This window comes from Neomonachus schauinslandi, chromosome 13 (genome assembly GCF_002201575.2).
Source record: "Neomonachus schauinslandi chromosome 13, ASM220157v2, whole genome shotgun sequence".
In the NCBI taxonomy this organism is placed as follows: domain Eukaryota; kingdom Metazoa; phylum Chordata; class Mammalia; order Carnivora; family Phocidae; genus Neomonachus; species Neomonachus schauinslandi.
This window is the reverse complement of record NC_058415.1, coordinates 34,849,185-34,876,392: the sequence shown is the minus strand read 5'-3', so window position 1 is coordinate 34,876,392 and position 27,208 is coordinate 34,849,185.

Here is a 27,208-nt window from a genome sequence, read left to right as displayed (position 1 = left end):
GGCTATCATGACCATTACATAGTGCAAATTTAGAAAGAAGGCCAAATGAATTTTATTTCAGTAAATATTCTATAACTAAATGAAGCTGTTTGTTCCTTAGTGGCACAGAACATATCTTCCTCACAGTATGTCCCTGGTTCCAGGATGATGCCAGCATAAATTATTTAAAAATATATGTATTAAATGAATGGCTGCCTTTGGCCATGGGCACTTGTTAGGGGTTGTATTGTGTGCCTCAAAAACTGATATGTTTAAGTCCTAACTCTTAGATCTTTAGAATGTGATCTTAGTTGGAGATAGAGTCTCTACAGCAGTAATCAAGTTAAAGTTAGTTCATTAGAGTGAGTACTACTCCAATATGACTGATGGTCTTGTAGGAAGAGAAAATTTGGACATAGAGACACACAGAGTGAATCCCATGTATAAATGAGGACAGCCATCTACAAGTCACCAAAGCAAGGCCTGGAACAGATCCTTCTCTCATAGCCCGCACAAAGAATGTACCTGCTGACACCTTAATTCTGGACTTCTAGTTTATGGGACTGTAGGACAATGGATTTCTGCTGTGTAGGCCCCTCAGTTTGTAGTACCTTGTTATGCTAACTTTAGCAAACTAATACAGCACTGTAAGAGCAAACTAATATAGCACTGTAAGAGGAAGCAGCAATGCTTGAAATGAGTAAATCAGTTAACAAGGATAGACATTTGCCAAGTTGGAAGGTCAGCATCTTACCTCAGGTCAGCTGAGATGTTTGCACCTAAAGCAGCAAGTCTTAGCCCTCAGTCACATCACATCACCATGAATCATGGGTTGCAGGCACTATCACAATTTACTTTTATTAAAAATATTAGTCATAAGTTGGTGAAGAATTTATATTTTAAAAGAATTTCAGCAGGTTCTAAAAAGTGTGACACTCTAATTCCTAAAATGGAAAAAAAATTCAAGCAGGATCCTTTAAACATAAATATCTGCCTAGTAATAAAGAAAAGAATAGAGAACATTTGAAATGTAACTATTGCAAAACCCAGCAGTCTGGGACCCTTTGACATAGGGATAAAAATCTGACATACTTCATTAGTTGCTGAGGACATCATTGTGATTACAATCACCCAATCAATAATTTCTAGTGACATTACCATCAAAAATTGCAAATTGTATTCAGCTTATTTTGTGAAATAAATCAGTAAAATAAGAAATAATACATTTGGAAAGATATCCAAGAAGAGTAGATAAGAATAAAAACCTAGAATTTCAAACAGCAATCTTTAGTTATGTGACTAAATCTGCTTTGTGGAAGAGCTCATTCCCTGATACTTTCAGGTTTGTCTTCCACTTTTAACATTTCCCTTATAGTCTTCTGTCAAATAAAGGTAGAATGTGCACAAGGATGCAGAGCTCCAATGAATTTGGCTGCTCTAAAAAATATTTCTGTTTATTATATTTCTTTAAGAAAGTGAGACAATCTTTAACAATGAAAGAAAAAATCTACACCATACTATGTATAGTATAAAGAATAGAGAAAAGGATGAAGGAAAAGAGCAGGTAACAGCTTTGCTGGCATTTTTTCTTTTCCTATGTTATTGCCATGGTTAGGTACCACAGATAGACTTTTCCTGTCTTAGTGCATTATTGGGTCAACAGGCAGCAAGGGGCAGATTCACTAGCCCCAAATCTATAGGAATCAGCATGGAAAACTCTGCTGCATAGATCTGCATGACTGAAAATGTATGCATATGTGCTGTGTAAAATTAATGACTCTACTAAATATTTAATGTTAACAAAATAGTCCAATGTCTGCTTCCTTCACATAGAATTCTTAAAAAAATAAATTCCTGAAACTTTGTATTTTGAACAAGGGGACAACATACATTATGCTTTTTATAAGAGTTCTCCTTGTTAACATATTTTTATAAGTATAAAATTTATTAACATGGTTTCATTTTACCAAGAGAATTAAATGCAATCCTTTTTGAAATCTTCTATGAACTCCATCCAAAAATCAGGGATGAAATTTGGGAGGGTTTAATTCTTATCAGTGAGTCTGTATCCAACCAGTGTCTGCTAAAAACTCTAAGTAAAGGGTTCAACATATTCAGTGCTTCAGTCTTGAAAAAACAGAGCCTAAGAATAGGCTTAAGTGCAGGTAGTTAATGTTGGGAAATGGTCCCAGAGAAGAGGAGGTGGGGCATTGGAAGGAGTGAAACTAGGAAGGAATGAAAACCAATTGAAGTGTGAGTTAACTAGGTTGTCAACATTTAGGACAACAGGACCTTATCACAGTGAGATCTTTTAAAGATGAATGTATAACAATAATAAAGAAAATACCTCAAAGTTGTTCATTCAAAGGATAGGAGAGGAAGCTTTAATTTACCAAGTACTATCCCCCCAGAAACCCAAGGCCATCTCCATGGGCTTTTCATTCCCTTTCAGTTTTAGATTATACCTGGTTGAGTGCTAGGAGGATTAGGAAGTCACTGGCAGAGTATGGCTGAGCAAGATGTTGTCAAGGTACATACCTGCAGGAAGTGGATTGTGCAGAAGTGAGGTGAGTTGTGACTAGATTTTGAAAACATGATTTTTACATCATATTTCTCATGTCTAAATACTTTCTAGGCTTTGATAGTTATATCAATGATATGACTAGAGAACTAAGACAATAAAGATCGGTGACAACTGTGGCAAATCAAAATGCATATGCATTGTCCAAAGGTTTGTGCTTCTCACCTTTAGTCCATTTTTACTAGGTAAGGAAATGGCCTTTTATTGTCACATCCTGATTGTTAGGAAACTCTCAAATCTGAATTTGATGTGAAATTTCACAATTTTAAAAATAAATATAAAAAGAAGAAATGATTTTCAGGCTGGCAACCACACATATGTTGCTAATCACTGATCTCAAGTTTAAAGAAAACTGAATATTAATATTGAACTTTTAATTATTCAATTATATACATATTTTTCTCCAATAATTCAAAGAAAAAAATATGATTTATTATGTACATTTTCTTCTTCCATGTGCTTACTGGAAAAAAATTGTAAAAGAGGCTTGAAATGTTTAATAAAAGTAGTCTATACATTGACCAAAGGTGATGAAGTGTAGTGAACCAAATTTTTATCCCTTTGAGTCTACTAATTAACTAAAGAAATATATCAATCATAGGGTTGCCTGTGTGGCTTAGTCGTTAAGCATCTGCCTTCAGCTCAGGTCATGATCCGAGGGTCCTGGGATCGAACAAACCCTGTTTGGTGGGAAGCCTGCTTCTCCCTCTACCACTCCCCCTGCTTGTGTTCCCTCTCTCACTGTGTCTCTCTCTGTCAAATAAATAAATAAAATATTTAAATATATATATACATACATATATATACACATATACATACATGTATATATCAATCAAACAGCAAAGCAATGCTATGAAGAAAAGTCCAAAATTTGACAGATTTCCAGGAAATAGTTTAGGAAAGTTAAAGTCCTCTGGATCTAATTATGAGTTTGAACTACTCCATAACATAAACTAAATATTTTTCAATTGTTTTTAATGTTCCCTTTCTTCAGTGACAAGAAATTCTGTAAAGAAACATATTATTATTAAATTCTAATGAGAACAGAGACTAGCCTCAATCAGAGCTGTCTGGTAAAAATATACAATCTTCCTTTGGATTACAACAATGACAGTTACTAGACCAAAGCTAATTGAGTAAGCCAAATAAAATGTTAATAATTAACATTGTTTTTAAAGAAACATTTTGAAAGCAGGGGCCCCAGGATTATTTTTTCTTTGTTAGGGAAGTCTAACAGAAGTCTAGGCAGTATGTATATAAAAATTAATTTAAAATGCTTAATCCTTATTCTTGTTGATTTGATTCTTACTTCTGGACCCATATTTCAATATGCAAAGCCAACTGTTGACCATGTACTGGAGAGTAAAGTTTGAGTATATGCAGAACCAAAGACTGACAAAAGGCCCTCTGTAAAGCAATATTCTAGGGCTTTTGTAATTATGATTTCTTTTGTCTAGGCAAATAATTGTAGTGATTTCTCTTTAGCTGACCCATGTTAAAAAAGAATGTGAACTGATTTTTTGAGCTTATTAGATAAAAGTAATCAAATATTTTGCCAATGAGATTGTTAAGAATGTTGGAAATTGGCCTCCACCAGATTCAGCTTTGACATTAAAATCTCCAGGAAGAATTTTTCATTTTGGCACTTGATATTGTGGTCTCAAATGAAGTGGACATTTCAGTACTAAAATTAAAAAGGCATACTCTGCTTTTGCTGCTTGTAAATGTTCAGTAGTAATCAAGAAGAAAGTTATCTATGAGTTTGAAGGGTTTTTTGTGTGTGTGTGTGAATCTCGTCTCAGAGAATAACACATAGGATGCTTTCAATTCTCACTAACTCTCTTTCAACATTAATGGATAATACAGGGAACATATGACAGGTGCAGTGTTTCATAATAAAAAAAGAAACTGTCACTGTTAATTTTTCCTGGATTGGAGGAGAATTCCAAATCAAAACCACATTTTTACTTATAATATGTAAATCTCCTACATTTGGGGGATTCTTTTTTTTTTTTTTTAAAGTAAAACCAAATAAAACAAGCAAATTTTCTAAGGGTCCCTTGTAAATTTCTTTGAATGAGCAACTATATGTGTAAGCCTTTTTAGTAAAGCCACCTTAAACTAAACCTGTTTTCTGAAAAGTGGTTCTGCTTTTACCCTTTGAAAATCTTCAACATAATTCTGATCCAACTTCACTTGTGTCAGTTCAGTTCTGAAAAGAAAACTGATTTCCTGCTGATCCAGGATCAACAATTCAATAAGCTTCAATAAGCTTGTGCCTGCTGAGATTCAAACTTGCTTTAAGCATATAGGCTTCTTAACTCCTTCAAAAAACATGTCAGTAAGATGTCTGGCAATGCAATGTATCTCTAAAGATAAAACATGTTTGTGTGTTCTCTTTGTCTTTTTTCATTTTTCTCTTCTTCCCCATGTCTGTCTTATACCTTGTCCTAACTTTTGGGTGTCCTACCCAACACACACACACACACACACACACACACACACACTCACACACGGCTTTGCTTGCACACAAACACATATTATGCTCCTCTGATTCTGCTCAAGTGACTATTTCAATTTCCTGTGAATCTCAGGGATGCCCTTAGTGAATATTTGAAAGCCAAGCATTGTCTAAAACTGGAATTATAGTGATTTCCTGATCCCGCTAAAACTCCACTTTCTCTCTTCAATGTTAGCTGTAATCCTTTCTTTGTTATGCAGCAAGAAATATAAGAGATCAAATTAAATTGATTCTTTGAAATATTTGAAGGCTTATTGTTTTCTTAGGTATTAAAGGGGCTTCATGATTCATTAAAGGATACTTTAGAAATTCCATACATATTACCTAAGATTGTGAAATCCTAAATATGATAGCTAATTTTTATTTGAACAAAGCATTTTCCCCTCAGGCAGAGGCATGGGTCTGCACCATTGGGTTTATTTTTCAACGTTGTTCAAAAGAACAAAAGATCTTCTGAGAGAGCTTCAAAGTAAATAAAAAAGATCTTCAGTAAATCACAAAATTATGCCCTTTCTTGTAGGATCAATATTTCCCTTTTTCAAACTGAGGTATTGGGCTACAAATAATAATACATTCACCCAAGTGTCTAGGGAATCACTTTTTAAAAACATCCTAAGTTTGTCTTTTAGCTCCTTTGCTTCACCATGTTAAAGTGAACTACGTTTTAACCTTAAAGGAAAAGTGGCAAACACTGGTCAATTGACTGTATACATTAGAAACTGACCTGCCTCAGAAATGGTAAGTCAATGTCTGTCTCTGAAAGCCTTCTTCTCTCTAATGCTAGATTGCTACATTTCCAGTCATATTCACTCTACTTTTGATTCAAAATTAATTCAATAAACATTTCTTCATTATTAAAATAGTTCAGACAATACATGATATATACCATTTGCTCCTTTTTTCTTTCAATCTCTCTGTTTTAGTTTTCTTTAATGTGTGTACGTGTTTGGTCTTTACATTAGTATTAAAAATAACTCAGTAATATTTTTATATCTGCTTCTAAAATTAGTGGTGAAGAAATTCCAGTTTTACTATAGGCTCAAGATAATGATTTTTCTAACTAAATGTAATTGAATTTATATGGAGAAATTCTTCAGGAATCTTTCTTTGTTAAAAATTTTATCCGCATTATTGTTAAATATAATTCCAAATATAAATTTAGTAATTTAAATTTATGCCATAGTTGACTCCTACCTGAGTCAGCTGAGGGTTAGTTTCTGAACTCCACTGTGCATGTGTATGTAGAACACATGCGCACACTCACACAAATGTAGTGACTTTAAAAACAGCCATTTCATTGCTGCGGATTCTTCAGGTCAGGAGTTTCAGCTGGCCTGCCATATTTGGTTTCTCTCTCCTCCCGAAGCCAGCTGCTGTGGTTCTTCTGGGATCAGGAAGACGCCTGAGGTCTAGATGCTGGCTGTCCTATGGGGTACACTGATTCCCTTCCACATGGCCTCTCATGCTCTCCATGTGATCTGTCATCATGAGGCAGTTTAGAACAAGACTCTATAGTGGGTAGATTACATCCAAGAATAAATACAACACTGTATGCCTTGTAAAGCTTAAATTTGAAGTCATATAATGACACTTTCTGCTGCATTCTGTTGGTCAAAGCAAGTCACAGATCCAGCTCAGATTCAGATGGAGGGGAAAGAGATTCTAATTTTTTATAGGCAGAGTGCATACAGGGATAAAGAAATTGTTGGTGGCCATCTTTGCGGGCGATCTACCATTAAATATATATTGTATATGTCATTACATATATAATAAAATATACATGTATTTTGTTTCCTGAATGTTTTCTTTTTGCATGTATGTAGAAATACAAATTTTTATATTGACTTTGTATCTAGAAACCTTGATAAACTTACTATTTAATTATAATACTTCACCAATAGATCCTTTAGACCAGATAGATAATCATATAAAGCCCTCTGACTTTCATCTTTGCTTAATTGGTAATTAATCATCCTCAGTTCTTTATTTAACTTTTCTACATTGCATTATTGCTACTTAGCAGGAGCCTCCTAATCCTATTGTCTTTATAATTAGTACTTCCTTTAATTCTCAATAACCTGAGCTACTGTACTAGTATCCCATCCCGGTTCACAAGTGAATAATTCCTCTGCTACAACTTGCCACAGGTTATTCTATATTTTACCTTCTACCAGTGACGGATTACTCTTTGCAGCCAATTGGTAGGTGATTCAACTGCCAAATATTGTTTTGGTGTCTGCTTTCCTGGACATTCTTTCTTCCAACTGTCTTAGAACAAGTTTCCCAGGAAACAGACTCTGAGACGAGGATTTGGGGAGTGCTCTCAGAACCAGCATCTGTGTGGGCATCAAGGAAGTAAGAATGGGCAAAGAGAGGAGTAGAACTGTGATGAGTGGCATGAAGGCTTAGCCAATTCTATGGGTAGTTCTAGAGCTGGGATGTCCTTTCATGCAGGCCAGATATTTATTCCTTTCCATCAGCCAGCCATTACATATAGGCAGCCTTCAGAGAGCAGGAGTGACTCTGGGAAGGATATGTCTCTTTAGCTCAAGGAAATTTCTGGAACAGGATTTAGCTAAGAGGTTTGAGTTGCCAACACTTCCAGCACCTGGGAGAATAACTGCATTAGTACTGAGAAGGATAACTGAGTTACGCATGCAGTAAACACTACCCTAGATTCCAATTACAAGTGTGTTAGACCTATTCATTGTGTCTTATATATCTCTTATACTCTCCTCTGTATTTTTTCCTCCATACATAAATCAGGATATTTTTTATTGACTTATCTTTTTTTTTTAAGATTTCATTTATTTAGTTGACAGAGAGAGAGACAGCAAGAGAGGGAACACAAGCAGGGGGAGTGGGAGAGGGAGAAGCAGGCCAATAATGGGCTTGATCCCAGAACCCTGGGACCACGACCTGAGCCAAAGGCAGACGCTTAACAACTGAGCCACCCAGGTGCCCCTTACTGACTTATCTTTGAAGTCACTTATCCTCTCTTCTATCCTGTCCAGTCTGTTATTCAACTTATATGTTGAGCTCTTAATTTTAGTTTTTGTATTTTTTAGTATCTTATTGGATTATTTTTCATACGTTTCATTTCTCTGATGCAATTCTTTTTATCATCTTGAATATTTTAATCACATTTATTTTAAGTATATGTCTTAAAATTCCAGTATCTAGATGACTTACGAGTCTGCTTCTATTCTATCTTTATGCTTTTTTTCCCTTGATATACCCAGTGATATTTGATTTAAGACAGCATGTATTAGTCAGCTTGGGCAGCCCTAAGAAAATATCATAGACTGGGTGGCTTAAACAATAGGAATTATTTTCACACTTCTGGAGCTTGGGAAGTCCAAGATCAAAGTGTCAGCTAATTCAGTTCCTTGGTGAGGGATCTCTTCCTCAGAGGACTTCCTTTTTGCCATGTCCTCATAAGGTAGAGAGATGGAGCTCTGGTCTCTCTTCCTCTTCTTATAAGGACACTAATCTCATCATGGGGCCTCTACTCTTATAACCTCATCTAAACCTAATTATCTCCTGAAGGCTCCACCTCCACTCATTACATTGGGCTTTAGGGCTATAACATATGAATTGGGGGTGGGGGACACAAACAATCAGTCCATGAAACTGGGCATTGTGTAAACAGTTATGGAAGCCACAGAAAGGATTTTCTCTACCTTCTAGTAGGCAAGTAGACTAGGAACAAGACTGCACAGACTAGAGGATGAGGTTCAGATTTTATAAGTCTTGTCTATGATTCTTCTTAACTTTGAAGTATACCCTAAGAGGACCCCAACTAAAACCTAGGGTGTTTATCTTAATGGCATCTCAACTCTCGTTTTTATCTCTTTAATAATGTGAAGCTGCCAGGAGTTCCACTCAGCTTTCCAGCTGCTTATTTGACTTTTTAGGCTATTGCCTTGTAAAGGTTAAGAATTAAAAAGGTCTCTTTCCATAATTTGGCTATTGTTGACAATGCTCTAATAAACATTGGGGTGCATGTGCCCCTTCAAATCAGTGTTTTTTTATTCTTTGGGTAAATACCTAGTAGTGCAATTGCTGGATCATAAGGTAATTCAACTTTTAACTTTTTTTTTTTTTTTTTTTTTAAGATTTTTATTTATTTATTTGAGAGAGAGAGAGAGAGAGCACATGAGAGGGGGGAGGGTCAGAGGGAGGAGCAGACTCCCCGCCGAGCAGGGAGCCCGATGCGGGACTCGATCCCGGGACTCCAGGATCATGACCTGAGCCGAAGGCAGTTGCTTAACCAACTGAGCCACCCAGGCGCCCCCAACTTTTAACTTTTTGAGGAAACTTCATACTGTTTTCCAGAGTGGCTGCACCAGTTTGCATTCCCATGAACAGTGTAAGAGGGTTCCCCTTTCTCCACATCCTTGCTAACATTTGTTGTTTCCTGACTTGTTAATTTTAGCCATTTTAGCCATGACCAGTGTGAGGTGGTATTTCATCATTGTTTTGATTTGTATTTCCTTGATGATTAGTGATGAGCATCTTTTCATGTCTTCTTCAGAAAAATACCTGTTATGTTTTCTGCCCATTTCTTAACTGGATTATTTGTTTCTTGAATGTTGAGTTTGATAAGTTCCTTATAGATTCTGGACACTAACCCTTTATCAGATATGTCATTTGCAAATATCTTCTTCCATTCCATAGGGTGCCTTTTAGTTTTGTTGATTGTTTCCTTTGCAGAAGCTTTTTATCTTGATGAAGTCCCAAGAGTTCATTTTTGCTTTTGTTTCCCTTGCCTGCAGAGATGGTTTAGTAAGAAGTTTCTATGGCTGAGGTAGCATCTCAAAGAGGTTGCTGCCTGTGTTCTTCTCTAGGATTTTGATGATTCCCTGTCTCATATTTAGGTCTTTCATCCATTTTGAATTTATTTTTATGGATGGGGTAAGAAAGTGTCCATCAACTGATAAATGGATAAAGAAGATGTGTGTGTGTGTGTGTGTGTGTCCATATGGATAACAATAGAAAACGACAGAAAGAATAAGTAGAAACATATGGACACACACATGTACACACAATGTAATATTATTCAGCAATCAAAAAGAATGAAAATCTTGCCATTTGCCATGATGTGGATGGTGCCAGAGTGTATTATGTTAAGTGAAATAAGGCGGTCAGAGAAAGACAAATACCATATGATTTCACTCATATGTGGAATTTATTTATTTATTTATTTATTTTTAAAGATTTTATTTATTTATTTATTTATTTATTTGAGAGTGAGCGAGGGAGAAACAGCATGAGAGGAGAGAGGGTCAGAGGGAGAAGCAGGCTCCCCGCTGAGCCGGGAGGCCGATGTGGGACTCGATCCCAGGGCCCTGGGATCATGACCTGAACTGAAGGCAGTCGCTTAACCAACTGAGCCACCCAGGCACCCTCATATGTGGAATTTAAAAAACAAACAGATGAACATAGGGAAGAGGGAAAAAAAAACAGAGAGAGGGAAGCAAACCATAAGGGACTCTTTTAACTATAGAGAACAAACTGAGGGTTGATGGAGGGAGGTTGCTGGGGAATGGGCTAAATGGGTAATTAGTATTACTGTGGGCAATTTTTGTGATGAGCACTGGGTGTTATATGTAAGTGATGAATCACTAAATTCTACACCTAAACCCAACTTTATCACATATGTTAACTAACTAGAATTTAAATAAAAACTTGAAATTAAAAAAAAAAGGCCTCAAAAGGAAAATTGTCTCAGACTACAAGGTTAACTCCTCTTTTTCTTTCTTCACTTTAAAATCTTGGTTCCTGAATTATAAACCTTAATTTTTGTCTCCCTGTTTGACACTGTAGAAAGCTCTGCCATATTCTGTTGTTTGCAGTATCTATTTCCAACCAGTAGGTACTAAGGAAATTAGCAAATGTCCTAAGGTATGTGTTTCTTACCTCCAGTGAACTTCTCTCCAAGATCTTGGCCCTTAAAGTCCTAGCAAACTCAGAGCTCTTCAGTATTTTTAAGAAGATGCTTTCTTGTATATGCATATTTTTATATAGATATTCTAGTAGTTCATTTATATTATAAGCTACTCTATCATGGATAGAAATAGAAATGATTCGGGCACCTGGGTGGCTCAGTTGGTTAAGCGACTGCCTTCGGCTCAGGTCATGATCCTGGAGTCCCGGAATCAAGTCCCGCATCGGGCTCCCTGCTCAGCGGGGAGTCTGCTTCTCCCTCTGACCCTCCCCCCTCTCATGCTCTCTCTATCTCATTCTCTCTCTCAAATAAATAAATAAAATCTTTAAAAAAAAGAAATAGAAATGATTCAATTCATATTTTGATTGCCATCTCTCACTCCTTTATTCACAGTAGTGTAGTGGTTAAGAACCAAGAACCTGTAATCATTCAATACTGAGAACTTAGCTGTGTGACCTGGGACAAACTACTTATCACCTTTGTGCCTCAGTTTCTCTCCTGGAAAATGAAGATAATAAGTGTACTTACCTCACACACTTTTGAATACTGAACAAAACAATGGATACAAAGCTAACAGTACCATGCCAAACACCTAGTACATGCTCAATAAATATTTGCACATGTTATTCCCAAACAGATGATTTAAGTGCTTCTTTTTTTTTCTTTTTTTTTAGTGCGTCTTCTTAACTGTCAAAAGCTTTCATTATTTTTTCACATTCTCCACTGTTTATCTTCTGCTTCAACGCTGGTGTCCTCGACATTCTTTTTGGTTTTTTATTCTTTCCCATAGACCTAGATCAGTCATGTGCCAAGAATGTTCCAGGATGACTGGGTGGCCAGAGTCAAATTGTATTAGCTGTAATACCAAGTGAACCTTTTAATAAGAGTACAACTGATTGTGTTTATGAATGTTTTCTTTAGGTTAGCATCATTTTCACGTTTTAGCCAGTTCAGTGTTCACTATAAAATTATGTGACAAAAACCTATGGGAAAAAGAACATTAAATCCCAAGCGGTGTATTGCTGAGCCAGAGGTGTGGATTGTATTCCTGAGCTCCAATTATCTTTGGCCCAAAACAAAGAATGAAAAAACATTTTTGTGTCATTTGAAATTGGTAGTATCACAGCTGAGGCACACAGTGACATTTTCAGCAATTCCAATTTTAGCTACTCTTGTTCAGATATATTTTATGCCTTCCCAGTCTTAGAGTCTTTCTTCTATTCCTAAGAGAAGGGAAGAGGTAAAAGATTGAGAATTATATAGTTAATGCTTTATTGTTGTCATTTCAGCATTATTCACTTGCTTAGTATTTGTTTATCTTCTATATAAATCTGTTGTAAAATTTTTTACAAGGAAAAGACAATTACTACTTAAGGATATTCTTTCTTTTTTAGAATCTAAGTATTTTATTATAGAAAACTATGTTTATTATTTTGTAAAGGCATAATGAAGACCGTACCACTGTGTATGAGTTATACATGGGACATTTCTAGGCAGTATCATCAACTGTGTAGGCAGCATAAATTGTGTATTTACAAAAATACAATTGTCCATTAAATATGACAGTTTTCTAATAGGTAGAAGGAAAGTGTTTGAAGAAACTTGTGCATATTACCAAACTGCAGCCTTAGCAATGCATAAAATTATTAAGAGAGATCACAAAAATTAAACCATTGAGAGAAAAAGATCACTTCAAGCATTGATTGCTTATTTCACCAAACTAAGTGCATATATGGAAGAGGATTTCATAGGTACAGATGTATAAATGCATAAATAAAATCATGTCATAGGCATCCCCCCATGTCATAAATACTAAGCTGCATCATTATTTTAGTGGTTATGTTGCATGTCATTATATGCATACAGAGTTGCATACTTTATTTGCTCAGTCTCCCATTTGTACATACTTGGTTATTTCCAGGTTTCAGTAATAAAAATAACCATGCACTGAACATTAGTGTATGCACATATTTGAATTATCTAGTAACATCCTAATACAATTGTTAGATCAAAGCTATTCACAAATGTAAAACTTTTGATGCATGTTGCCAAATTTCAGAGTCTGTGCTTTAAAGCAATGGTCTAGAAGTACTGCTTTAAAAACCATCACAAAAATGTGATAGAACCAGGGTGCCTGGGTGACTCAGTTGGTTGAGTGTCAGGTTCTTGATTTTGGATCAGGTCCTAATCTTGGGGTCATAGGATTGAGCCCCACATTGTGTTCCACACTCAGCACAGAATATGCTTGTCCCTCTCCCTCCCTCCCTCTCACACCCTCCCCTCCCAGCCCCCCGCCCAGTGCTCTTTCACACTCTCTCACTCTAAAATAAATAAATAAACCTTTTAAAAACTGTGATAGAGCCTATCATGATAACAAACATGGAAGGTAGTACTAGCTAGTTGTCCATAAAATTGAAATTTTTTATTCCTCAATTTCAACAATGAATAAATATGCTTTATATTAGAAAATTTTACTAAATATTTTTTGTTCATTAAGTAAAGCTAATGTAAAGTGCCATAAATGAAAACAGTTCACATGTCATGTCTGCTAAATATCATGTGACATTTCATTATGTTTGTAACTAATAAAAATTGCAATTATTTTCTATAATATTATTAGACATAATAGTGATTAAATTGCTGATCACTTTTGGCTCAACTGGGTGAGGAGAAATTTGTTGCTCTTTGAATATCACATGTACATTCACAATCTGTATTATAAGGTAAACCTTATAGTCATTAACTTATGCATATTTTAATTATTTATTCATTTATTTATTTATTTAAGATTTTATTTATTTGAGAGAGAGAGTGAGTGAGCGAGCACAAGCCAGGGGAGTGGCAGAGGGAGAGAGAGAAGCAGACTCCCCTGCTGAGCAGAGAGCCAGGCATGACACGGGGCTCCATCTCTGGACCCTGGGATCATGACCTAACCTGAAGGCAGATGCTTAACAAACTGAGCCACCCAGGCATCCCAACCTATGCATATTTAAAAAAAAAATTTAACCTGATTGTAGTCAGATTTAGTACAAGAAAAATCTGTTTTTTGTCCTTTTTTTTTAAGAAGTAACTACCTTCCCTTACCATCAACATTTATATGTTATGTATGAAACCCTTATATCTTTGCTGAATTGCATACAGTTAGAATTATTTTAATGACATATCATCTTCAGTGGCATTTATAACTTCATGTTGTTGATAAAAAGAAAAGCAAAATGTTTTTTCCACCCATGGGACACTTTTACTTAAATCTAAATTTTATTAATACGTCTTTTATGACTTAAATATAAACACCTCTGAAAGTTGTCTTATTTTCCTTATGGTCATTTTTACAAAATATTATTTGCTGTAAATGAACTTATCTGTGACAAGTTACTATTTGTGTAAAATTGGCTTACACAGTTTAATAATAGAGTCTTCTTCTAGTATCTTCATCTGTTTATTCTCATTAGATTTTTAAGCAAAATGTTCTGCAAAGCCAAGACCTATTGCTTATCTGGAAGCTTCTTTTCTTCTCCATCACATTCTTTCTACTTACTAGAACAATTTTGCTCATTAAGTAAGCCCCAAAATCAAATGGCTCTTCTTCTGCCATATCTCTTTTTGATGGTTCCATGGAAAAGTAATCATTTCTTCCCCTGTACTCCTGCATAAGTCCGGGTCAAACATACCTTCATTAGTACTGATCGAATTGTAGGTCTGATCTCACCTTTAGTCCTAAAAAGTAAGGGCTATATTTAATCTATGTCTGTATACCTAGCAAGTGAATAAATGAATGAGTTGTTGAAGTACCCTCTGATACAGACATTAATAACAATTATAGCCAATAGTATATATGCACTATTTGTAATAGCATCCCTATTTTACAGATAAGAAAATCAAAGGACAATATAGGTAACTTTCAATCATTTCACGGCTTATAAGTAGAAAATGTCAGACATTAACCTAGGTCAATTTAATGCCAAGTTTCCTATATTTATGAATGTTTCCTATTGAAGATTGATCTTTAGATAAATACTCCTACCATTAAAAATGAAAAGTGCAAGGGAAACTTGAACAATTATCCAATGAGTGAAATATGCCTGTTTTCTCCGGTATCAGTTAATCTCCACGTGCCTAATTCTAGGCTAGATTCATTGTAGGCAGAATAAATTCTATCCTGTGAATAACCATCAAGATGGCTAAATAGAAAATCCAGTCGCCCTTCCCAAGGAGTGAATGATTCCATTCAGCAATTCAGTATCGAGTGTGTCCTTTGTGCTCAGAACAGTGCCAAGCACCTGAAGACAGTATGAGAGTAGTTCTGTCCTGAAAGACTTGCCAAGTGGATGCAAGTAGCAAGACTAACACTGATGGAATGAACTTGCAAAGGTTCTCTTATACAAATTTGAGGTAAGGGTTTTTAGATAAGAGAGATAAGTAAGGGCTATAGATCTTAGGAAACATTTCATGGATGAAATGATTTTTACAGGATTTTGGTGGAGAGGAGGAAAAAGAACATTCCTGGTGAGGCAAAAAATTAAAGTGACAATCTGAGAGAGAGGACCTATGTGATTTTTTCTACCACTTGAAAGAGAGTTGAAGGGTTTATGTTTCTTGCCCAGTATGAAATGATGTCACATTATATTTGATTTGCATATATACATTCAAAGTACTTTCATACTGGCTATTTCATTTAATCTTCACACCAATTCTGAAGCTTGGGCAAGGTTGACACTGTTGTTCTTATTTTATAGATGAGAAAACTTGAGTTTTGTAGAAGTTAAATTAACTCCTAAATTCAACTGTTTTTTCTTTAAGATTTTATTTATTTATTTGAGAGAGAGAGAGAGAGAGAGCAAGCATGAGCCAGGGGCGGGGCGGGCAGCTGGAGAGAGAGTCTCAAGCAGACTCTCCACTGAGCATGGAGCACTATGAGGGGCCCTATCCTATGGAGCTCTATCCTAGGACTCTGAGATCATGACCTGAGCTGAAGGCAAATTCTTAATCAACTGAGCTGCCCAGGCACACCTCGACTCTGTTTAAGATTAAGAAGCATATCACGGGGCGCCTAGGTGGCTCAGTTGTTAAGTGTCTGCCTTCGGCTCAGATCCTGATCAGGGTCCTGGGATCGAGCCCTGCATGGGGCTCCCTGTTCCGAGGGAAGCCTGCTTCTCCCTCTCCCACTCCCCCTGCTTGTGTTCCCTCTCTCACTGTCTCTCTCTCTGTCAAATAAATAGAATCTTAAAAAAAAAAGCATATCATATAGCACCATAAATATGTACCACTTCCAGATAGTTTCATGTGTTGTTAATGAAGTTTTGTGGTATAATTTTTTAATCTAACTTTCCCTCAAGATTCTTTTTTTTTTTTCTTTCTTTCTTTCCTATGAGTCTCTAAGTGTAAATCACCTGTTACAGTTAATTAAAAAGCATGACTGGATTTTTCTAGGAAGTATGAACTGGATTTTTTTCTAGGAATGGAGGCATCAAAGCTAAATTGTACCTGCCTCATAAGAACATGCAGCTATTTTTTGCAGAGATCCAAAATAAGAACATTTGTGGCATCTTCTAAGGTTTTTTTTTTTTTTTTTACTTTATTTATTTGACAGAGAGAGACACAGCAAGAGAGGGAACACACGCATGGGGAGTGGGAGAGGGAGAAGCAGGCTTCCTGCGGAGCAGGGAGCCCGATGCGGGACTCGATCCCAGGACCCTGGGATCATGACCTGAGCCGAAGGCAGACGCTTAACGACTGAGCCACCCAGGTGCCCCGAGATTTTTTTTTTAAGATTTTATTTATTTGACAGAGAAAGACACAGTGAGAGAGGGAACACAAGCAGGGGGAGTGGGAGAGGGAGAAGCAGGCTTCCCGCGGAACAGGGAGCCCGATGCAGGACTCGATCCCAGGACCCTGGGATCATGACCTGAGCCAAAGGCAGACACCTAACAACTGAGCCACCCAGGCGCCCCTCCTCTGAGGTTTTTATTTGAATCTGTTGTTTGAATGTGAAACTGGGATTGATTTTAACATAATGGAAAATTATTGTTGTTTATGGAATGAATCTATAACAATCTGAATTTACATTAGTCAGTCTTTAAGATTAAAATTTTAATTTCACCAAGTAGATTAACATTCCATTTAAATTTATACTTTGATCACCTTCCCTAAATGTCTTAAAAATGACTGTGCCACTTCTAAAGCACCAAGTTTATGGTTGATACTTGAAAATGACTGCCTCAAGTTTCCTCCAAAGAATGGGATAGTAACCCTTAACCCAAAGTCTGAAGTATAGTCTTTGGTGGAGTGAGTATGTCAGGCTTTTGTTCATGCATTATTTGTCTGCTTTCTGATTTTAGTCGACATGATTAAGCTGTCAGTGGAAACCAGTATTAATTCTCAAACAAGGGAAGAAGACAGAAATGGTAAGGGCAGAAGACAAAGTACATATTTTGAGAATAATTTTACTGAGAAGAAAAATGAACTTTTCCCCCAGAGACTATCTGACATTTGTGAGACCATAAGTACAGGGGAATGAGCCCAGGATTTGAACTAATACAAATGGGTTTAAGGTCTGGGTTCTGCTACTCACAGTGTGACTTTGAAGAAGTTATTGGAGCAATCAGGGTCTGAGTTTTCATGCTTAGCGAATGGGAATAACAGCAATAGATGAAGGAATGAGGCAGATAAGTAATGAAAGAGAAGCATTCCTAGGAGAAAGCATAGCACGTTACTGTCCTGGGGGTGAGGGACAGCATGTCATGCAGCTGAATATTTTGGAAATAGTCAGGGAATGACACTAGTGAGAAAGCTAGAGGCCCACTTAGGGTCTTAATCCCACATCTAGGGATTTGACTTTATCCTGACAAATTATATTTACTGAGTGCTCCCCATGTTAACCAGTGTTATCGCTCCATATACATTATTTTATTGAATTATCATAACCATCCTATGAGGAAACAGGACCAGACAGGCTGAGAAGCTCATTAACGTGGCACAGCTAAGGGGCACCTGACTGGCTCAGTCAGTAGAACGTGCAACTCTTGAACTCAAGGTTGTGAGTTCAAGCCCCAAAGTGGGCATAGAGCTTACTTAAGAAAAAACAAAAAGCATAACACAGTGGTTAAGTGGCACAGCTAAAATGCAAATCCCATTAAGCCTGATTTCAGAATCAAGACATCCACTCACAGTATTACATTGAAATATTTCAATCCTGGGGCGCCTGGGTGGCTCAGTTGTTAAGCGTCTGCCTTCAGCTCGGGTCATGGTCCCAGGGTCCTGGGATCGAGTTCCACATCAGGCTCCCTGCTCAGCGGAGAGTCTGGTTCTCCCTCTCCCACTCCCCCTGCTTGTGTTCCCTTTCTCGCTGTGTCTCTCTCTGTCAAATAAACAAATAAAATCTTAAAAAAAAAATTCAATCCTAACAGCAGCATGATCAGATTTTCATTGCAGAAAGAGTCCTCTTATTGCAGAAAGAACTCGTCTGGAGAAACCAGTAACTAGAAATGAGATGATCACAGCCACAAATAAGGTAGTAGTTGTCCACTTGAGATATTTAGAAAACAGAATCAATAAGATTTAGCAATGTATTTGGTGAAAGTGAAAAGAAAAAGAAAAGGAGATAAGAATTCACTCAGGTGGGTTTTTTTGTTTGTTTTTGTTTTAACGTTTTCCTACATCCATCCTATATAGTAGCTACACTTAAACATTATTCACTGTTACCCTCATAAGCAATCTGCTTGTCTTCTGAGACTTCAATTAGGCCATTTCCTCTGCCTGGAGAATTCTCCCTACCTCACCCCAGTCTACCAAACTGTGGCAGAGAGATCTACGTCCCCTGCTCTCCAGGGCTTCTCGTATTGTCCCAAAGCTTCTGTGGTATCTTTCACCTCTGGAATCCTCCTGTCTCTGAATGTCTCTCTTGAAAAGCACATGGAGAGCTACCTGTGTACTTTATTTTTCTACTTCACATATACTGGGGACAAGAACTACGTCCTGTTATTCCTTAAAGAGTAATCTGGTGGCTTCTTGAACAGCAGAGGTCTTAAATCAGTATTTGTTGAATTTGAGTAAATAGATTTAGTCTCCTATCAGTATATGAAATCCACTAATTTAGTAACTACTGTAATTCATGGCTCATAAATTGCCTCATCGAAAGGTCTTTTTTGACTCCTATCTAAAGTAGTTTTGTGACTCATGACCTCTCTCTTTCTCTGTCTTATTACTTTATTTCCTTTATACTACTTAGTACTATTGGAAAAAGACTGGCTACTTAATTAGCAGAGTCCAGTGAATGAAAATGAAAATGCAGTCTCTCGTTAAAAAAAAAAAAAAAATTACTCAGAATTTCAGGAAGGCAGTAGCCGAGTCTTAAACCAACTTAAACGGAGCCTTAAACTCATAGGGCCATGAGACCAGTCACGGGTCCATATGTGTGCTTCATATCTCTCCTCCTTTCCATTAAACTCTAGGGAAGTAGGAATTATCCCTGTCTTATCCCCAGCGCCCAGAGGGGGAAAAGAATGACAGATGGCAGCTACCTAATAAATCCTTTTTTTAAAATGAAAGAATGATTTTAGACTGGAGCTCCACATTTTGAAACTTTTGAGGGTAATTGTCCTGACAAAACCCTTTCCTCTAGTAATTTCACAGAGTGGTTCCAGTCTTGGAGGCACGATGTATCCCAGAGAGGAGGACTGTGATTTTTTTTTTTTTTAATTGAAAACCAACACTCACCATGTTGAATAGCTCTAATTATCATCCCTGCGATGTGTCCATGAGCTGAATGGACCAGGGAGACTCAATTACCACCACTCCCTTAAGGCAGTCCTTCTTAAATGTAGTCAAGATTCTGAAATCACCAACAATTTCAAGAATATTGCGATTTATTCTAATCGGTACCTATTTTGTGACGTAGACCTTAATTCTCCATCCCTGCCAATCGTGCTTCTTTCAAAAGCATTAAATTAACTTTTATGAAGGAAAAGAAAGTACCTGACTGAAGGTAATAAGAGGTTAATGTAAGCTATTGTTTCTGTGACATGGTACTGCTCCCCACAGCATAATAACTTCATCAGATGGAATTCAAAACTTTAGGGAAAAAGAATTATGGCCTTTCAGGTACTCAAAATACCTTTTGAGATGTATGTGAAAAAGATAATTGAGGAGTTTGGATTGTGCTTTGAGAAGATGTCGGATGATAGTTTAAATCCAATCAAACATTGTTTTAAATAATAGGGGTGAATTCTTAATAGAGCTATGCCATACCCATTCTAAAGAAAGGGGAAAGAGTGTTGTAAGGGAAAATTCTATTCTTTCCCTGGAAATTCTCCCTTTCAGTTTTATAAATGTGGATTCATCTCCTGAAGTCCAAAATCACATTGTTATTAGTGATTATATTATTACTTTTAAAGGACAAACTCATAACTAAAATGTAATAAAACCTCTCATTTAAGTGGCTGTCATGTGCCAGACAGTGTGCTTAACTACTTCAGAAATGTTATCTAATTTAACCCTCAGAACAATTCTAAAGGTAGATGCCCTCTACCCCCTTTCTTCCCCATTTTACTAATAAAGACATCAAAGTGTAAAGGAATTTAAAACATTGACCAAGGTCACAAAGTGAAAAAAAACAGAGCCAAGATTACAACTAAATTTTAGTCGAAAAGCAAATATGACATATGGCCATTCTGGCATATATCTGAACAGAGAGTTTATGTCTTGGGTAATTTCTAATTCTGCTTTGTGCTTTTGGTTTTGTTTTTTTCTGTTGTTTTTATTTTCAGACAGTCATGAATAGCCTTGTCATAACTAAAATTCTGACAGCATATTATAATAAGGTTCTGTTTCATTTGTGTAAGTAATTTCTTTTTTTTTTAATTAGCAACCAACTAAGTAGGGAAATGTGAGTTAAGATTAAATGCTTTAAGACATTTTATAATTTGTTTGCTCAAAGTGACCTTTCTCATCACAAATCACTGCACAGAGTTATCACCACTATGTCAAGATGGAGTATCTGCTGCCTTCTTGTATCATTTAAGATGCATTGCTAAGCCCCCCTGTCAAAACTGTACCCCACAACTGGTCTTTCCCTTTCTGAAAGATACTACCCTTCTGAAGGATACTTAATTTAGTCCATTCCTCTGTATGAAGGCACTATATTCAGAAGGCTTTGGGAGAGTACAAAAGTGGACTCAGAGATTGCTAACGCTGTTGTCCATCAGAGCCCACCTATTTATTAGATTATTTTATTGTCAAAAAGGTATGTGGTGGGCGCCTGGGTGGCTCAGTTGGTTAAGCATCTGCCTTCAGCTCAGGTCATAATCCCAGGGTCCTGGGATGAAGTGCCATGCCGGGTTCCCTGTTCAGCAGAGAATCTGTTTCTCCCTCTCTTCCCCACCTGTGCTCTCTCTCTCTCTCTCAAATAAATGAATAAAATCTTTTTTTTTTTAAAAAAAAAAAGGTGTGTGGCAAAAGATGGATACTGTTTGGGGGAAGGCATATAAGAACAGAGAAGTTTGTGAGGTGGTCTGAGAGCAGCAAATGTTAGAAAAAAATATATTTAAGAGGGTGATGATGGGTGTGGATGAAGATTAATTTGAGGGTGGATGTTAGAGTTGGGTGAAGTGAAAGGAACTAAACCGCCTTCCTGCCGTGACGGGTGATCAGGGCCCGAGAAGTGTGGAATGTAGAAGGCGGGTAACTAAAGAAGAGATTAGGTGTATATGGTAATAATTGCATCAAGGAGAAGAGACTGTGTGTCTTTGCTCAGCCCCTAACCGTTGGATGCTGGGAGGGCGGCCACAGGGGGCTGGGGTCCTGGCAATAAAAAAGTGATAGGAAACCACAGACAGAGCAAATGAAGCAATGACTACAAAAGGCCCTGCTGTTTGATGTGTTCGGTGGTACGATATAATAATTGCCCCTTGCTGCAAAGCCACAGATATTAAATTGGTAAAAATGAATGTGTTATTTCTGAAATAATATATAAGTATTATGATACGAACGTTGATCAGATTTCTATTTGTAAAACAGAAATTGATTCTAGGTGATTGTAGCAAAGAAGAAAAGGTAGTATCTGCATGATTTGGGGGATAAAGTTAAGTTATATTTGAAGTCTGGCTGTATAATCCCCCTTCTCTGTATTCGTTGCTTGTAAGGACAGCCAGGAATAGCAGAAAGAAGACTGGATTCACTCTGTGGCCCTGCTAGAGTTCACACACCTTATTCTGGCCTCAGTTTCTTCACCTGTAAAATGACAGTTGTGCTTTAAGTGATTCCACATGTCCCTTTTCCCTGTGGGGCCATCAGCTCATTATAAATTTAATATTTACTTCATTGCCTAGAGAATCTAGGCAAAATCTTGCATTTAATTCCCTAGGGATCTTTTTACTGTGTAGTGTTGAAATTCTGTATGTTGTGAATTCTCTCTTTAATTTAAAATATTAAAAGCAACATTGTCTGTCTCACATGCAAGCATTCTCGCCATTTGCCACTCTGTTGGTAATGGAAGTTCCCTGCCTAACTCCTTTCCTCAGGCACCAGAGGGCAAATACACCCTTTCAACTTAGAGACGTAAAATGATTTAGCTCTCATGGTGGAAACTTAGCAAAAGGCTATTTCTACTTCCGGTTTAACGATCTCAACGTTGCCCGTGTAGTGAGTGGCGCTGTACAATGTCCTACTATACTTTAGAGAAAAAAGTGTAATTTGGCAGCTTTCGTTTACATAGTTCTAGATATTGATGATGACATTCATGAGAATTATTTCTATACAAACCCACAGAAATTGCTCACAATTCTAAAGGAAATAACATATGTTTGCTAGCTTAGAAATTATTTTGTATTTGAGTGTTAATCTTAGAAGGCACAATTCTGGGACAAAAGTCTTTGTTCTCACCCCTGCCCTGATTATCATGAAAAGGACAGGCAATGCCACATATCCTCAGGGATTTTACTGTGTATCGTAAAACACTATCGACAACTGAAAAGGAACACAACTCCGGACTGAAGTCTAATTTTTAATCCATTCCATGTCTGTTTTGATAGAACCTCACTTTATGGTTCATTTCTTTTTCAGGTTAATTTTATATTTATTTTTATAGCCTTGCACACACACAAAAGGAGCTTTCTCAGCTTTGATGGAAAAAGAAGTAAATACATGCATTTGGCCTACTTTTTATTTGATTAAGGCAGGCACGCACCCACATTTATTCTAAGACCCCATTTAGGTCACTGAACATTATTCAGTCGGTTCGTGAGAGCAGCTTCTGCTTGCTGCATGATTACAGTTATAGAACCCTGCTGCATATGTTTGTTCTGTGTGTGCACACGCACGTGTACGCATGTGGGAGTCCATGGTGTGTGGCAGCAACAGCTTTAATAAGTAACAGTAAAATAGTGATAATTATTCAAGCCTAGTGTACGTGTATGTGTTTGTGTGCATGCACATGTACTAAAATGCAACTTCAGTTAACCACAGTCTGTTGTTTTATGGTACCTTTTACCAACTAGTAATCCCTAAAGCTCTCTGCTTTCCTCCTACCCTATCACCTGCCCACCTAGGTCCTCGCTTACCCGGCTTCATCCTAACTTAATCCTACCTTCCCTAATGCGTACCTGCACCTACGGTCACTCAGATTTTTCCCTATGCCACAGCACGAAGTCACATGTTATTCTAATACATGGTTTACACATTTGTTTGTATTGTCAGACCATGAGCTCTTTGAGGGTAAAAGCAAAGCCTTTTTCATGGCTTTATGCTTAGAACCTTGTACTTGATGGGGCTTAATAATTAATTTGTAGAAAGACGGGAGGGAGGGAGGGAGGGAAGACAGAAGGAAGGGAGAAATGATATTTCCTATTTCTACCTCCTGTTTGTTGTACTAGATTAATTTAAAGATACATTTTATTCCCTCAGATTATTCCTGTACCCACAGTAATCTCCATGCATAAAGTACCTTCCGATTTTCTTGCTATCTCTCAAAATTATATCCTTCCTTCATGATCCTACTAAAACCGCGTTTGTATCAGGAAAATTTTTTCAGCATCACCTCTCCAGAATTAGCTGTTCCTTATCTGAAATCCAGTTTTAAAGATTTTGTGTGAATGAGTGTGGATGCATGTGCATGTGTGTGGGTGTGACTCTGCATGTATTTGATCTCATCACTTAAGCTTCCTTTCATACTGTGTATCTTTTTCTCCTGGAAGTATACCCCTCCTCATCCCCAAATACTTATTGTTGGGGTTCAGGGAAGGCCTTCCAAAATTTACCACTCTGACATATTGATCATTTTGTACTAAAGTTACCTAAGAAACAGTCAGTGAAAGAAGGTCATTCTGACCTTCCGCTGTTCCCCCAAAAGCAGGAAATAAGTTTCCCATGTGAAGGGTACCCTCACCGTGCCTGGAGGGCAGATGACATCCTATTGCTAGAGAGAGGGAATACAGGGACAAGAAAACTGTATAAACAAACCTTGACATTTCCTCATTAATTTGCTACTGCAAGCCCAAACGTCTTTATTTTGTCAATTCTTCATAAATTGTTTCTTTGTCTAAAAGGTATAAAAGCTGCTTGTTTTTGTCACTTCTTGGGGGCTCATATCTTTGGGGCTTCATACTTACAAAATTGAATTTGTTTTTCCCTGTTAATCTGCCTTTGTCGATTTAATTATCAGGCCAGCCAAAGAAACTAGAAGGAAGAAAGGAATAGTTTTCTTCCCCTACACTCTCTAACAAGTTGAAGGCTTTCTTACTCAGATTCTGGCTATTCTGGATTTTTTGTTTTTATATTTTTAATAAGGATCGCATGCATAGATTTCTTCCCAGCATGGAATGCTTGTGTACTTTAAAGGCTGTCTGTGCAGGGAAAGGGAGACATGGAAGAAATCCAATTTAAATTGGACATAGGAAACAAAAATATGAATTATGAATGGCAATGACACAGACCATTTTTCTTTTGACATATATGTCTAAAAGTATCTTATTTTGGGTGTATACGTCCATTGATTTCTGAGTTTGAATCTCAGAACTAACTTTCTTTTAATATAACCTCTGCCTGGAATTTATAGCAAAGATGCATACTGAATTTCAAGCACCCATTACTGAAATACTATATGGACAGAATGCTTATTTCAGCATATTGATTTGTGCCAGTAACCTCTGCTCTGGAAGTCCACTTCATTTATTTAAACAATGGATGCTGTCTTTAAAGAAATCTAGCAAGTACTGACTTTGCATAAGACTGCTTAGTGAAGCTTGCTGTAATTTTCATTGTGCTATATTACTTCACAAATGTGTTTGACAATAGACTTTTTAATGAGTTTTTTTATATTCATATTTTTCTCTTGCATGTAGCAAAAGATGGTGGTCAGTGGGGTCAAGACATTATGTTTTAATCATTCCATACTTTAACATGAAATCTTTGATTTGGAACAAGTATTAGGCAAAAGTTTTCCTTTTTATTTCATCTATATTATATATACCAAATATAAAATATTTGAAAACAGGATTTGTGGGTTATTTTCTGTGTTTTTTGTTGTTGTTGTTATTGTTTTCACCTGAAATATGAGTTTATAAAATGGAAAACAATCTTTGGACTCAATCATCCAGTAAACCTGAAAATCAGCTGCTTCCCTGGGATTCTATTAGGATTTGAAATAATAATCATTCATGGGTTTGTTTTATTATTATTATTTCTTGATTTTTCTACGTCCTACATCTGCTGATTCTTCCTTATGGTGGGTTCCTTTACTCTTGTGGTTTGTAGTTTTTATATTGTGATCTCATTTTCAGTGAAAGGTCTTTTTCTTGGAAAAAGGAAGACAGAAGGAAGGGGAGAAACAATATTTCCTATTTCTTGGAAATTTTATATACTATCAGCTAGTTGTAGCAGTCTACTTTCAATTTTTTTTGGAATTTGGTTCTAATTCATGAGATATGTTATTGGTCTTGAATTAGTTTAATATGATTTTTCTGGCTTCTAGAAAATTATACTTAACTCAGCATTGCTATATATTTGAACTGGAAAAGGATTTCCATATCATCTTAGTGGACCATATTGCTAGTAGTGACTCAAGCATATAGTTTCAGCTTTGATGAAGTTCAAAGTACACTAAAACACTCAGAAGCATTAAAAAAAAAAATGAAAAAGAAAAAGAAACCCAAAGTCCAGTATGATGAGTTCAATGATGAAATATCAGTTAAAAACTGCTATTAGGTATTATTATAGATGACTATATCTTTGTTTTTAAGATTTTATTTACTTATTTGACAGAGAGAGACAAGTGAGAGAGGGAACACAAGCATGGGGAGTGGGAGAGGGAGAAGCAGGCTTCCCGCCGAGCAGGGAGCCCGATGCTGGTCTCCCTGTGGGGTTTGATGGGGGCTCAGTGCAGGGCTCGATGAGGGGCTTGATCCCAGGACACTGGGATCATGACCTGAGCCAAAGGCAGATGCTTAACGACTGAGCCACCCAGGCGCTCTATAGATGACAATGTCCATGGCAGAGGACCAGTACCTAAAATACTATTGTAGGGGGAATAGTCTTTTTTTTTTTTTTAAGATTTTATTTATTTATTTGAGAGAGACAATGAGAGACAGAGAGCATGAGAGGGAGGAGGGTCAGAGGGAGAAGCAGACTCCCTGCTGAGCAGGGAGCCCGACGCGGGACTCGATCCCGGGACTCCAGGATCATGACCTGAGCCGAAGGCAGTCGCTTAACCAACTGAGCCACCCAGGCGCCCTGTAGGGGGAATAGTCTTAACTTTATAAAAATACTGTGTGGATAATATAAAAAGATGAGTTCAGTATATATATTCATCTCTGTATTAAAATCAGAAAGCAATATGAGAATAATGTACATCTACCCCTGTCAGGTAGGAATATTCAGAAAAGCTGTAACAACTGTATTTAAGTTTTGGTCAAACAAATTGTAGTCTCCTACTTTCTTGATAGATATTGATTTTAAAAGCCCTAATAATTTTGATATATATTGAGTAATATCAAAAAAGTCTCTGCTGAGTCCAGCAAATAACAAAACTGGGAAATTTCTATTACTTTGAAGGAAACATTTTAATAATAGTGTGACAAGGGACAGAAATATATCACTGAAGACCTATTTTGTGTCAGGCAGTGTAAGCGTGTTTCATATTCATATTTAATTCTCACAATCACCTTCCTACAAATGAGGAAACTACCTC